Below are 15,479 nucleotides of genomic sequence, written 5' to 3' on the forward strand. Positions count from 1 at the left end.
ACTCGGCCGTCGATTCCTCTTGACTCGATGCAGCAGTCGTCAACTCCAGATGTGACATAGGTCGCCCTACATATACTGCATCACTATGCCCCTGTTCCTCAGTTCCTCCGTTTTTCTTTTTTCCACATGCTAAGCACGCTGCTCATCGGTACAACTCACTTTCTCTCAAAGAAATATTCTTTTCAACCTATGAATTTTCATCTTATTCAACATGGTTTCAACATTATGTCAGCTCCCAAGCTGTCAGGCATCAAGCAGTGCAAGGACTGTTGTTCCAAAATGTCCATTACCGACCGACATAGAGTCTGCGTGTGGTGCCTCTGCATAGGTCATGTCAAGAAGGACTGTGGTTCTTGCATTAAAATGAACCCAAAATCACTACGGGAGTGGGCTGTGAAACTCACGTTAAATTGACCCCCATCAAAATCTCTGGCCTGCCTGACTGGCTGGTCGTCGGAGCTCAAGATGCAGGGACCCACCCCAGCAAAGGATGTTGGGCACCATAAAGAGACCAAAAGGCGATCACATTTGTGCAGTCATTCCTCATTCTCTTCTTCCCATAAAATTAAATGGCGTCATCGACGAATGTAAGATTCTGGTTCGTCTGACATACGCGTTAAGTCGGTTCAGGGCCTACATCTAGGACCAAGTGGGAGGTTTTTAAAGAGCAAATGCTCGACATGTTTAAGAAAGCATCTGCAGGTACGGGTGACTCCTCGAAGCAGCACACTCCATCGGCTCCAGTGGTGCCCATGCCCAAGGAAACCGTGTTGGCACCTGATCCCTTGGGCTCGGCGCCAACTGCTTGCAAGGCATTGGCACAGCTATCAGTGACATCTGGTGCCCTCTGATGTGGATCCATCGACGTCGATGTCCGACTGATCGTACATGCCTCAGTGCTGATCTGATTTTTTCGCCACTATGGTGTCAATATTCGGTGACAATGATGCCCACGAGCCATTTGACGTTGATCTCACATATTCGGGCAATTGAAGCCCAGATCTTGTCTCTGATGTGGCTGATTTGATGGCCGTGGCAGAGGGACTTTGAGATGCTAGTGGTTTGGACACATCCTCTGATGGGTATTCAGCATGCCCACTCTTATGGTTGTGCAAGTGCAAAGTATCGTTCCACAGTGGACAGGGGAGTGGATACCATAGGTTGCAGTTCTCCACGCAGACCCAATGTCAGGATATGATCCGATTGACATTTTGGATGAGGGAGCCCCTACAGAAATAGCCATGCCTTTCAATATGGCCATTCCTGACCCCATCACCACCTTGTGGCAGGAGTCTTGTACCACAGCACCTGTGAATTATTTCTTCATGAAGAAGTATAAACTGGCAGGAGGGGACCCAATTTACCTCCTCTCTCATCCTAAGCCCAAGGGGCTGGTCGTACAAGCAGCCACCATTAATACTAGACCATCCACATCAACTTTATTCTCCCTATGGACAGGGAAGTTAAGAAAATAGATACCAAAGTATTTTTGTCGGGCAGTAGGGCCCTAAAGGCAATCAATGTATACTGCGTATTTGCGAAATACAGCTTTGGGCTTTGGCAAATCATCAGGGAAGCTTGCCAGTACATTCCCAAATGTACTGGCAAGATGCCGGGAGATGCCGGAAGGCTTTTTGAGGATGGTGAACAATGGTAAAGAGCTGGCCAGGCAGTCCTTGCCGACGGGCCTGGACGTTGCTATAAGTTCTCCCCATGCTTCTCCGGTTGAGGGACAAATAGGCAAGAATTGGCTGCAATGGTGGGAAATTACCTCTGACGCCTCGGTCCTTCAGCTCGTCCAATGGGCGTACTGTGTGCCTTTTCTAAAGAGCCTTCCGAACAGACCACCTCCTCAACAACCGAACAGGTGCTCCAGGAAGAACTGCGAGCCCTGCTTTTAAAAGATGCCTTGGAAGAGATACCTCCCGAGCAGAGAGGATTGGGCTGGTATTCCCAATATTTGCTGGTAACCAGGAAAGGCAGAGTACTTCATCACATCTTGGACCTCAGGGCTTTGAAAAAGTTCCAGCGGAAGGACAACTTCAAGATGGTGATGTTGAGAGAAATTCTCCACACTCTCAGACTCCTGGATTGGCTGCTGTCGTTAGATCGGCAGGATGCATATTTCCACGCGCTGATCCAACAAAAGCACAGGACATTCCTGAGATTCCTCATAGGGGACAAGCACTACACGTTCAAGTTGCTCCCCTTTGGGTTGAACCGGGATTCATGTGTTCCCATACCTGGACGATTATTTGATCCGAGGAAGGTCGGCAGAGCAGATTTTGTCCCATCTCGAGGACACTGGCTCACTATTCCACAGGCTGGGTTTCTCCCTGAATTTACAGAAGTCCCACACAACACCAACACAAAAGCTCCAGTTCATCAGAGTGTCCTGGACACTGGGGTGGGAAGGGCTACTACCCTGAGAAGAGGGTCACCAGTGTCAGACGGATGGTATGACTGTTCCAGAGGTGAACAGAAGTAAAGGATCAATTGGGGGTTTATTTGCACAGAACATTTATTTGCACATAAAAAAAAGAAAACAAATTAAATTACATCATATCAACAAGCTAATCTTTAAGCCAGAAGCCGGAAGCCTCTAATACATTTGAAAAGCTGTGCAAACTCACACAAACGGATGACCCATTCCATACATACAACATACTTCATTCAAACCAACCCAAACATGTATTTTTCAAACAAACCAAAGCAGCAGAAAAATAATGCAGCAATAAATATTGTCTGAGATAAATTACAAAGGGAATAAGCAAAAAGGCATATGAATAAATTGATTCAACAAAATTGACTTGTTCTAACAAGACCTAAACAATTTTCTCAAGTCCATAAGTCTACCGGGGTGCAATGTATAAAGCATGATAGTATCTCATAGATCCATGGACCCTTTCCAGAGCCTCATGGCCTCCTGCATTTTCCTAATCCCAGAGGCTATACTGCGTATGCAGTCTCTGTAGTGGCTTTTACAGGAACAATGGTCCCAGTACTTCAGCACCTTTAAAAGACATTCTAAAGATGTGTTATGCTCACCTGGCTCCCACAGCGGCGACGGTCGTACTGGATAGCTGCAGCCTCCACCAACGTGAATTTTAGTGCAGAGATGACTGACTGTACTGGCCTGCTCAATTTCGTCTGCTTGACCCGTAGCAGTATTCTCCTTATGGTTTTGAATGATGAGCTCTCCATCCTGCGTGGAGTGCAGGGGCGCGTAGATAACCAGTTACTTCACTGGTCCGAAGGAATTGGGTGAGTTCCAGACGAATATTGACTCTGAAGTAAGTGGCGAGGAGCCGTAAGCATTTGGTTCTTAAGAGTTCAAAATGTCTGTTATTCACCCTTGTCCGATTCCTTCCTTTGTCTTGCAGCTTGAGTCCAGAGGAGGTTGTCCCGTAGCAGCTGATTGCGTTTAGGTAAGAGTCTGTGTTACCCAAAACTGTCTGGTAGAAAATGCCAGTGTTTAACCTGTTGCTTTCTCTCTCCTTACAGGTGCAGCAGACGACGATGTGGCGTGTAGAAGAATAACATCTCCGGCGGTAACTCGGTAAGTCTATAGTGATAATAGAAATTGTCTTTGTTGGTTTTCTCGGCTCACCTTATTGTCTTTCTTCATCCCCTTACGTGCCGGGAGTTCGGCGATGAATGATGGAGCAGCGCCGGGTCGAGGAGGTGCTGTGAAGACTGGTAAGTATAGCGCAGCGCTGCAGCTGGTGGTGCAACGCGCACAAAATAAAGTCTTTTCCCTTGTTCGGATGCGCGAAGGATCCAGGATCAGATGAAGAATGAAGGTAATGTTCTTGCTCTAATCTTTTCTTCTTATTTCCCTTCTTTCTAGGAGCTCCGGATTTGTGGCGGGCGTGGCAGAAGACTGGATGCTGGACTGACAGGCACAGTGAGTGTTACGCTGCAGGATGCAGAATAACGCGAAGCGTGTGCTGCTCATCGGGCGTGGTTTAAATAGCCTCCAAAGTAGTCCCAGGTAAGAAGTTCCCCAAGACCACACCCGAGTAAAAAATACTCCCTGAAACAAAGTAGTTCCTTCCAGGCCTCACGTTGGCTTGGATTCTTTGCAGCATGGTCTGCATGAGGTAATTTTCTTCATATAAGCATGGCACCTATGGCGCCAGGACTGATCCCATATATGAGCCTGGCACCTATGGCGCCAGGATTGAACCCAGATAGCCCCTAGCCGGGGTGGCTGGGTTTTCAATAGGTGTCTGGATGCCTGCTCCCTGGACTGATGGACTTGGTTTGGATGTCCGCGGGTAGGCATCATGACAAGATGTCCAGGTCGGTGGCCAACAATCTCTCTTGGTAGTCCAGCAGCGAGGACATGTTAGTGGGAGAACCCTTCTGGCCTCAATTACCTCAGACCAGGGTGGTCACAGATGCATCTCTGAATGGTTGGGGTGCTCACTGCGAGGAGTTGCAGATGAGTGGCCTTTGGTCCACAATGGAAGCCCACTGCCAAATCAACAGGCTGGAGGTGCAAGCAATCAGATTAGCCCTGGAAGCTTTTACGAATTCTCTCAAAGGGAAGCAAATCCTCATCATAATGCACAATACTGTGGCCATGCAGGGAGCTGTGCGCTGTGAGAAACATGGAAGCACTCTCATAGGGTTCTTCTGTTCAGGTGGCCAGGAAAGGACCATCACTTTTAGATCATGACCCTGGGGATGGACTAGCGGGTGAGAATCACCTGAGCGGAGGATCCTTGGGGATTGGGGAGAGGGTGCCAGACGGCCGAGACACGGTCTCCCCCATTTCCTGACATTGGCTTACCCTACCCTTCCTCAGCATTTGTAGGATCTTGCTGTTCATATTCAAGTTATTCCCTGAAATGACAAAACGTACTGAGAAGAAGTAGATGCCTCAGAGAGTAATACAAAGTACTTATAGGAAATACCCCTATAGTAATGAGGTGAAGAGGGGGGCTGAAGGTCAGACATGTCCCAGTAATTGGCCTAGTTGGAATCAGGCAAACCAGGTGAGTGAACCAAATCTGAAACCCTTTAATAGTTCCTAGGTGTATAAAAGGTGGAGCCCCAGAGAACTTAGAGAGCAGCAGGGAGCAGCAGGAAGGCCAGTCCAACCCGCAAGAAGCCAAAGGAGAACGAAATGCTGAGACACTGAAGGACTGCATGGTGAAACAGAGTGGAAATGTGTGGTGAGGGAGCCATGTCTCCAAGGAGCCGGTGAAGGCAGGGGAAGGGAACCGTGGAGAGTCGGTCCCTTCACTGTGCCAAACAGTGCTTGTTCCCCTGAATGGAAGTACCATTCCAGGGGTGCCTGAGGGGCAGGCGGTGAGACCCTGACCTCAAACACAAAAAATCATCTGAACGAGGAACCTAAAGAAAAGAGCGCCGCAACCGGAGAGTATCAGAGAATGCGAGAAACCCAGTGCGTGTATGAAAGTTTCTGAGTCACATTGTTTCGAGTGGTCGCATGCGATCGGCACATTCTCGAAAGCCCCTGATCAAAGCAGAAGAACAAAATTAAATTAATGCAATATTAGAAGAGGATTTTGTAGAAACAATATATCAGAGAAATCACCTCTGAAGGAATTATGTGCGTTCAAAAGTCTCTGATCAATCAAGGATAATAAGAAAGTATTATGAACTGTTAATGCTATGAAAACAAGAATAAAAGCTGTGAACGAGCAGCTGAGGGGAGCCAGTGAAGTGTGAGTCAAATGCTGAACGAGCAAAAGTAAGCTGAATAAGTTGAAATGAAGGCTGAAATGAAAGCCAATCCAATAAAGTGGAATTTAGAAAAGAGAGCCAAGGAAGTGCCAAGAAAGAGAAATCATTAATCTATGGACTTGTGAGCTTCTGAGTTGTTTGTGAACCGCCAAATCAATCTAAGCCAAGGTGGCAGAAAGCTGGGGCAAGGGTTGCGTGACAGCTAATGGGTGGGCTGTGCGGCCTGTCAACTGCGCCTAGACTAGGATGCCCCAACAAGCCCAGGAGTTGGGGCAATTGTGAATACAACACTGAAACGAGATAAAGTTGAACATTGCGAGATTGTTTTGTGAACCAGTGCTTGAAGCTTGGGGAAGGGAACCCTGAGCTCATTTGGAACATTGTTTTGTAAAGCGGTACTGTAAGCTAAGGGAAGGGAACCCGGAGCTCCTTTTGAACTTTGTATACTGAAACCAAGTGTTCTTGAAATAAGAGAAACCCAAGTCCTGACAGAACATTTGAAACCCATAATCCCAAGTCCTGACAGAACATTTGAAACCCATAATTATTGGAACTGTATCCTGAACTTGGGGAAGGGAGCTAAAGACTTCTTCAGACCGTGGGCCTCATTCCGAGTTGGGTGCAAAGGGATTACCGGCACTGGTAAAGACACTGCTGCTTGTAAACCCTTAGCGCCCTATTCCGAGGTCCCTTAGCGGGTCCTCCTTTAATGCCTGGTCTGACCAGGCGGTATGGACGGGACCCGTTAAGGGACTTCAGAGCTAATAACGGTACCGCAAATTCCGGTGCTGTTATTAGCTACTTCCCCATTCCCATTGAGCCCAATGGGGGCTCAAATGGGAATGGATTCTTCAATGGGGACTTACCGGTCCCGCAAAGGTCGGACTACATCGGTAAGTCCCCATTGAACCAGGTCGGAGTCGGTACCGGTATGGGAGGTAGTCATGGCGCAAAAAGCGCCATGACTACCAACATACTCTGCATGAGGCCCTGTGTGTTGAACACTATTGAGTTAGAATTACCCTACACTACATTTTTGTATTAGACATGAGGGAAAGGATAGGTTTTGACACAGGCAGACTTTTGATTTGGACCTACGGACATAGACTTTCCTTAGTTTCTTTAGGTAGGGAATTTCCCACCATAGCTATAGGGCAAGTTACGATTTACACACATCCTGATACTTAATAAAGATTCTATTGTTGAATTTGCAATCTGTTGTCTGTGTCACCTCTAGACACCATGCCTGTTTCACAGTGCTCAGTCCCCCTTTTCAGGGATGTGATGCAGCTGTGCTTCTGGCTATTGACCTCCCAGCTTTCTATGAGCCCCCACATCCACCCAAGGATGATGAGCGGTTCTATAGGCTAGACCCGAAAAGGGTTCTTAGCTTTTCTGTTGCGAGAACGGCAGAGTTTAGAAAAATTGACCAACTATTTGTAGCCTTCTGGTTGGCAAGAAAGGGTTTGGCTGACTTCAAACAATCCGTCTCTAGGTGGATTACGCTTTGCATTTCTGATGAGGAATCTGTGAAAGAAAAGCAATCCATTGAAGGAGAGATTACTTACCGGTAATGTTCTTTCTATGGATTTTTCTCCCGCAGATTCCTAATCACCCTCCCATCCAAACCCGCTGTGAAAGCTCCTGCAGTTTGATGAATACCTTATTTACAGAACGCATGAGGCAAGCTACCTTTTTAAGGGCTGTTTTATAACTTCTTTGTGTTTTATGAAATATTTTATGGTTCTGTTCTTCACTTAAAAAAATAAAAAAGAAAGAAACAACCTCATTGGGTGAATCTTTTCTTTGAGTTGTGGTTGTTTTCAGCTGAATCGTTAGATTCTTCCTCCACAGCAGCTGAGCTTTGTGGAAAAAAGATGAGGAACTGAGGTACGGGGATGTAGTTACGTGGTATAAGTACGGCGACCGACATCACGTCCGGAGTCGACGACCACTGCATCGAGTCAAGAGGGATCGAAGGCCAAGTGAAGGTACACTACGGCCCCCTGTTGAAATGTTTTGGAGCAACTGACACTGGAATCTGATGAGGAATCTGCAGGAGAAGAATCCATAGAAAGAACATTACCGAGAGTAATTTCTTCTTCTGCACCACTTAGGCTGCAGAAGTGGCGGCGCTAGGTGGTGCGGCTTGACGTTGTTCTGACGGGTCCTCTCCTCTAACCTCCTGCTACGATGGTGCAGTGAGCAGCGAGCACAACGCTTGCTGGCAAGGGATTGAGGTCTGCAGCGATTCTTCCCAGCCTCATTAGCAGCCACCTAAATCTCCCCATCTCGCTTAGGATACCTTCTATCCTACTTCCCTGCTGCGTACTACTTTCAACTTTAACACCTAGCTACATCAAGCAGAGACCAGCAGTGAAAGCTAACGGAAGGAGGGCCAGATTGTTCCGGCCTTCCTCCCTGGAGCTCAGATAGAGGGGGCCACTTTCAGGGCCATAACAGGCTTAGAGGTGTGTATGTGAGGTAAGCATTTATACCTACCTACTACCTAGCCAGCTCTTTCTTGATTCACATTTGGGGCTGCCTAACAGTGCCAGGCACCATTTAATTGGGCAACTTCACTACTTCTCAGATTGCCAATGGATGCGGACATTACCTCCACCCTTGGTGGGGTACGACCTAACGACCCCCCGACACCACAATAAGGGACGAGCCTTCTATGCGCTACGCAACTCCGACCCCCATAGAAGAAATAACGCGCTATCAGAGGTTATAGCTCAAAGCGCCGAAAGGAGGCTGAAACTCCAGACAGAGAAACATTCATTTAAAAAATATTGCACGTTAATAAAAACCTTATGGGGGAACTTAAAAAAGTGGAGAAAGGCGCGTGTGTGCCCCCACGTAGGTTTACACCGCTCCACTTTAAAGCAGCTAATAGTACTGAGCAGGTAACTCTTAATGAGAGTAGTCCCAGGTACAAGGATCAAGAAGGGGTGTTAGTAGATTGCACCCCAAAAGTGGCGAATTCGGAGACACCACAAAACCCTTTAAATGGAGCTCAGATAGAGGGGGCCATAGCCCCGTGTACGCATATGGGGATTGGTGACCCCACAAGTTCTCTGACCTGGCCTCGGTTTAAAGAACAGATTTTGCTTGATATTGTTGTCTGCACAAACTTGGAAGATTTCTACAGGTTGAGGCTGTTCTCTGGTTTCAAGGAGCGCACTACTGTAGCGCACTATAAGCTGAAGTCTATTCAAGCAGCAAAAGACCAACTCGATAAATTGACACAAACCTCATTGTTACCACAAGGGGTCCAGCAAAGCTGCCAAACGGGTGGTGAACTGCTTTCCATATCTGGTTCCTCCCGGCAGTAGGAGCCTGGTTTACCCGTTTCCTTATTAGAGGTGGTACACCAACGGGCCGCTAACATTCTCTCTTCCTCCACTCCCGACTTAAATCCCTCCAAGCAGTCATCAGTGCAACAGTGATAGGCTGCTTAACATCAGGTGGGGCAACTAAGCCCTCCCCTCAAAATGGCCACTACGAATGTCACTAAATACACGACGTTCCATTGGTTACACAAACTATAGGACCCTTGATTACATGTTCCTCTACAATTGGTTGGCTTCTAACCCACATCGGTACTTTCCCAATCATGTTTAGCAGCATGCAGGCTGAACATCCAGGTGTTAGTGGGCTCATCTAGAAACTAATTCCCACCAATTATTATATCAATCGATTATCACCTCCAAGGTCCAGTGTCAATTAGTGTTTTGAAGTTTGGTCTTGAGTTTGTGCTGTGCTCTGAGAAATTTTAAGGAGTGAAGGCACAACCTGCCCTCATACGTAGATGTGACCACCTCAATCATCCAATTTCTTTCTTCCATGTGACTGGACACCATGAAATCAAGCCTTTTTGTGTATTTTATATTATTTTTTAATAGTCCTGTGACGTATTTTGTTTTGCTCAAGCCTCCTGAACAGGAGCCTCTTGTTCCTTCACACAAATTGTATCCAATGTCAGCCAATTCCTGTTTGATAAGACTTTTGGCTTCCTGACTCATTCAACTCCTTCTGTTGAGATTAATTTGTAATTAAAATTGCTTTTAACTGTGACACACTGAAGAAAGGTCTTCTTTGCCCATGTTTATGTTCAGTACTGCTTTATAACGTGAAGTGGAAACATCCGTCTTTTATTTATTTCAGAGGTATATATATATATATATATATATATATATATATATATATATATATATGTGTGTCTATATTGGCGCTTGCCGCAAACTATTTACTATAAGGCTTGAGGCTAGCTTTCAATATTACTCTGCTGCTTGCTTTTCAATTGCGTCTGTACACGTGTAAAATGACTTGATATCTTTATCTGTTTCTGTGGCATAAACTTCTTCACCCTGAGCACAAGATGTCACTTATCCTTGTTGCTTTCTTGATGCCGTATAGAATATCTGCATTCTCTGATCTCTGCACCTCTTCTGTGTGCGTCATCTCTTTCTGTGTGATGTCACCATTCATCCTTGCCTTTCATCTGCTCTGTTTCTTCGGGAATCTCATTCAAATGGCCATCATATTGCCTTGCATGCAGGTACAATTTCTCAATGGGTACCTTGCCTCCCAGACTCTCTTAGGTATTGGTACTATTATGGGTACTGCACAGAGTCCACGCTCTGCTCTTTTCTGATTCAATTGTTCTGCATTCATCACATACTTTGGTTCCCATTCTATAGGTAATAAGTGTGGGGCAGTTGGAGGGGATGTACTTGGCTCCTCTACAAGTGTTTTCTTTGTTCTTCATCTTAATCAAGAGTAGCAGCTCCTGTCCTATACTGTGCCTGTGCATCTGGAAGCCAAACCGAGGTCAGGAAATCAAACCTCTGACGACCTTCTATAGATCTGCCAAGTCTGGACCAAAACAGAGCTAAGGGCAGTGAGTAGTGAAGTCACTTACCGTTGGCCCTTTGTTCATTCAAACGCATTTATGCATTGAAGGTCTTTTGGCCTTCCTATTGGCTTGGGTAGTATTCGCTCCCTCAGAAATGTCAAGACATCTTTGTTCACCGTAGCAGAACCTCACCTGACTTTTTCTTGCATCCTAAAGAAGTACTTTGTGATCTTTACGCACAACCGTGCGCTTTTACGTGCACTTCGAACATTGAGCACAAGGCTCCAGTCATCATAAGGCTGGATTTAGAAAGTTAGAGTTGTCCTCTCTGAAGGTTGTCTGTGCTATAAAAGTTATTCGCCCTTTTCCTTGGCAGGTATTGGTGGAGTTCTTAACTTTCTCACACTGACTCCAGTGATTGCATATATGTTACATAGTGTGTTGATTGTGTGGTATTTTACTTTTGAATTTTATGATTCATTTGTGTTTTTATTCAACCTATGATAAATAGTATATTTTTAGCATACTACTGTCTAATGGTATTCCTGGCGTTTCACTGTGTGTGCTCATTAGAGACTTCTCATGACTGTCGCCCCTCCTGACACTTAGCCTTGAATGCTCTCCAAGCTACCGTGAATTGATCTGGCTATCTTCCCAGTAGTATTCCCCTGTTCCACGAACATAGGTGGTCTCCTAAACATCTGTCCAGCAGGGCAGATTTGAGAAATCTGTTGTAACAGTGACATGCAGGAAAAGTACAATATGGGTATCCAAGCAAGTGGCACACACACAAAGAACAGGATTGAAAACGCCATCATACATTGGACAGATGTATCATGGTGTGCAACACTGCAAGGTACTAACACACACCAAACAGGTACAACATGAGAAGCAGCAGCTCCAAATTGCTGATGCAGGAATCAGGGAGGTCATTTCACCAAAATGCCAGGGGTAGCGGAAGTTGCATCACACGACTCTTGACCCCCTGATGACATCACAGGAAGTGATGTCATTTGACCCCACCCGGAAGGGATATCGCTGGAAGCGATGGAACACAACCTTTCTCCTGTTGACAAAACAGGAAGTGGCATCACATAGCATTATACACTATGAAAAATATAGTGTTAATTATAATTATAGTGGTTACGATATCACTATAATGTGATGTACATTTCATACAAGAATGGATCGCCATATGTATCGTTAAGATCAGTGTGTATAGGCCCATATTGCCAAATTACTGTGAATGCAAGCAGACGTCCATGACCAAATGATAATGATGTGTTATTATATAGCACTTTCGCTTAAGCGCTTTATATATAAAAAATATACACCTAATATCACCCAACCTGTGTTGGTACTCATTTATCGACCTCAGAAGGATGAAAGGCTGAATTGAGGCTTTTAAGAACAGACTAAATCAGTGACTTATCCCCTGAAGTGTGCCTGAAATAAACCTTTAATGAGTCTGGCAATTATTGTATAGAATTACACAAAGACACATTATTTTGTATTCCTATTCTTTCACTTATTTAGGGACAGTGCTGAAAGTGTAAAACTTGTGGCACTCCTGTTCTTATCTGTTTTAATTTTTTTTAAGGGGCCTGAAAAATAAACCCAGCCACTCCAGAAGTAAAGAGCCACATGGTGCTGTCCATAGCCCAGGAGGCTGCATTACAAAAAAAAAAAAGTTTTTTTTTTTTAATAGAGGTCGCAAGGGAGACCTCAGAGGTCGCAGTTGCGCCCTCTGGCGACCCCTAAATGACGTCCCTGTTCCAGGGCCCTGTGGGTGCTCTCGGTCATTAACTGGGAGATGAATTGTGGTTTATCTAGGATCACATTCAGGATTTGTTCCACAAAGAACTCTATGGGCCCTTTGACTGATGTCTCCAGCACCCTCACAATGTGCACATTGGTTTGCCTGGATTGGGATTCGAGGTCTTCACATTTGATTCTGGTGAGTGACAACTCTTTTTTGAGGGTCGAAATGTCTGTCTCCATTGCAGTCATCCTATCTTCTGTGTCGCCAATTCTAGTTTCAGCATGGGTAATTCAGCCACTTTCCTTCGAAAGATTAGCTCGCAGTGAGCCAATGTTTCCTGAACGGTTGTCTAATTTGTAATTTTATGAGGCAAATCTGCTCTGCATGGCTTCCACTATCGGATCCAGTTGATGCTGCTCCGTGGTATCTATGGAACTGGCCATCTGTGACAACGTCAGTGGTGGAGGTACCCTGGACAGTGTGTTTGGTTATGATGCCATGAGGCCATGTGTTTGGTTTGATCCTCTGGTCATGGCCAGAAAAATTAACACTTAAGGGCATGGAATAGAGGAGAAACGGGCCGCAGCTAGTCAAGCCCAGTGTTGGACCACTGAAGCATTACAGTGAGCACACCTAAATCAGGTATTAACTCACTGGACGTGGCACCCCCAGGTTCGGCCTCACATAGCTCTCACAGGTGGCACAGCCATGCGCCCCAGACCACAAAGCAGGGCAGCCACCGGTCCCACCCTGATGACCTAGGATCAGCAGATCAGGTGAAAGATGGATTTTGCCTTATCCAGCATGGACTGAAGAGAGAAGCTGCCTCTCATTGTTAGCATGAAGCACTCCACCTTAGCGGTCACACTGTCAAGCATGGTTAAATGGATGGGGGGGGACTTCAAGCCCCCATCTACAATGAAGCCCAACCAGCATCAACCTCCTAGACTGCACCTGATGTGAGGCTAGTTCTTTTGTGAAGGATGTGTCCTCTGATTGCTGTTCACAGGACAGCTTCCTGTGGAGTGGCTGTCTCACTGGAGAGGGTGTGACGTGCCCTCATAAAGGATCAAAAAGAGACAACCCCCAGGACTACAATCTTGCTGGGAGTAGCAAAGACAGCCTGGTTGGAGGGAATGCACATAACCCTTCCACAGCTGATCTGGGCTCATAGGGCTGACCTATGTGTGATACCAATGTTATGTGTCGTGTACAATTATAAAAGATACTACCCACAATACCGTAACTCGGGTTTGGATTAGATTTACAGTTTAACGTGGCCCCAGGATAGTATACTCAGTTATTTAGTTTTTGGAACAGAGGTGCAAATCTTGCAATCCCTGTGCTGTAGTGTTTTGGCTATCACTGTAGCTGTTAAGAGGGCAACTGTGGCCTGAACCTGCTCTGGGTACAGGCGATGTAAATCTGGCTACTGATTCCACAAGAGACAGGTGTGCACTATACTTTTGGCATGGAGTTTACAAAAGGGGGACCTGGTTGGTAGGTCTCCCTTTTTGAGATGGAATTACCCGCATCATTTTATTAATTAATGAAAATCACAAAAAGCCAGGCTTTTACCCCCTTACCACATGGCAATTCCTCACAGAACCCCAGTGAAGCAGAGCATTTATTTTGGGCACTTGTCAAAGGAAGGAAGCTCCAAATCCAGAAAGGGTCAGATAGGCCTGTGTTCCACAAAAGAAGGGCTACGGACTGAGATCTAGAGTGTATGCTTTCCTTGTTGCTGTCCTTCATATTTTCTGTGCCAAAGTTGAATCAATGCGTTTTTCCATTGCTCTGCCAAGGTTAAATCTAGGTGGTTTGTAACTGCTGCACCCAAGTTGAACCTGAGTGTCTTTCCACCACTGTGTCAAAGTTCAAGTCTAGGTGTGCTCCATTGCTGTTGTTGTGCCAAAGTAGATTCTAGGTAGCTTTCCATCTCTGTGCCAAAGTTACATCTAGGCGTTTCCCCTTTTCCTACTTACTCATGTAAAAAATGTTATGTTACCCTCACTACTTTTTAATGGCTGGTGGCAGTGGTTTAATTTTCCTACCAGTGTGCGTTTTTAGCACAGGCTGAATCCTCAGCTGCAGAAATGCACCCATGGGTGCCCATTTTGTCAAAAAGGCCCGGGCTTCTTTGTTCACCATTTTTTGCTGGTGAGGTCTTTCTTGGGTTTTACTCTAAGCACCAAACCAGGTTTAACCCATTTGTTTGTTTTGCCTTTGGTAGGCCTCAGTGCTGAAACCAGCATTTGGAACCAGTGTGTCTGGCAGGGCAGGAAGTGAGGAAGGTGCCTGAAACTCCTTGCCATTAGTCTCCTTGGTTACCTGAATGCACCCAGTGCTGATTGGCTGGCTGTCCTTGCACCCTGCTGTGTGAATGAAAGCTAGGCTGTGTATGAATGGGAGAAACCTGCATAAAAGTCGAGGTCTCTGGAACAGAAGGCAGAGTCGACCCCTGGACGAAACATCCGATGAAAGAACTTGGAAGAGAAGCTCGCTGTACCCTCCTGGACCGTTGAACTGCCCGGTGAAGCCCTGCTGCAGTGCTGAAGCTACAACTTCTTATCGACTAGAGAAGCCCGGAATGGACAACTTCTTCCCTTGGGTTGGTGGGACCAACTGACCCCAAGACTAACTTTGCTGGAACCCTTCTCCCTGCTGGCAGTACTTCCTTATTGCTGCTGGAACCGAGTGCCAGGGGTCAGGAACACCAGAAACAAGTGCACCATTTTTAAGTCGGACCCAAGCTCCAGGAAGATCCCGAGGACCCTCTTGAAGCAAGATGACCCAAGCCTGAGCCTCCTCAACAGAATTCTGGACCCCAGAAGCAAGGGGAGCCCATCAAGTGTCCAAGAACTGCAGTGGTGCTATTGACCGGTAGCTGAAACCGCGAAGTGCTGCTGATTTGGAAAGAGCCCATAGCTGCTGCCGACCTTCGAACTGCAGTGCAGGAGTCCTCCAGATGTCCTCCCTCTTGTCCCCACGAATGAGGCCCAGGAACCCAGGAACTGCAGGACTGCAACAAGAACAGAAGCCAGCTGGATCCTCTTCTTCCCTTGATTCGCATCTAGACAGGCTTGAAGGTAGGTCAGTGCCACATCTGGATACAATAGTGAACATTGGCATGAGTCC

This window comes from Ambystoma mexicanum, chromosome 2p, assembly GCF_040938575.1.
Source record: "Ambystoma mexicanum isolate Mex_15411 chromosome 2p, UKY_AmexF1_1, whole genome shotgun sequence".
NCBI classification, from domain to species: Eukaryota; Metazoa; Chordata; class Amphibia; order Caudata; family Ambystomatidae; genus Ambystoma; species Ambystoma mexicanum.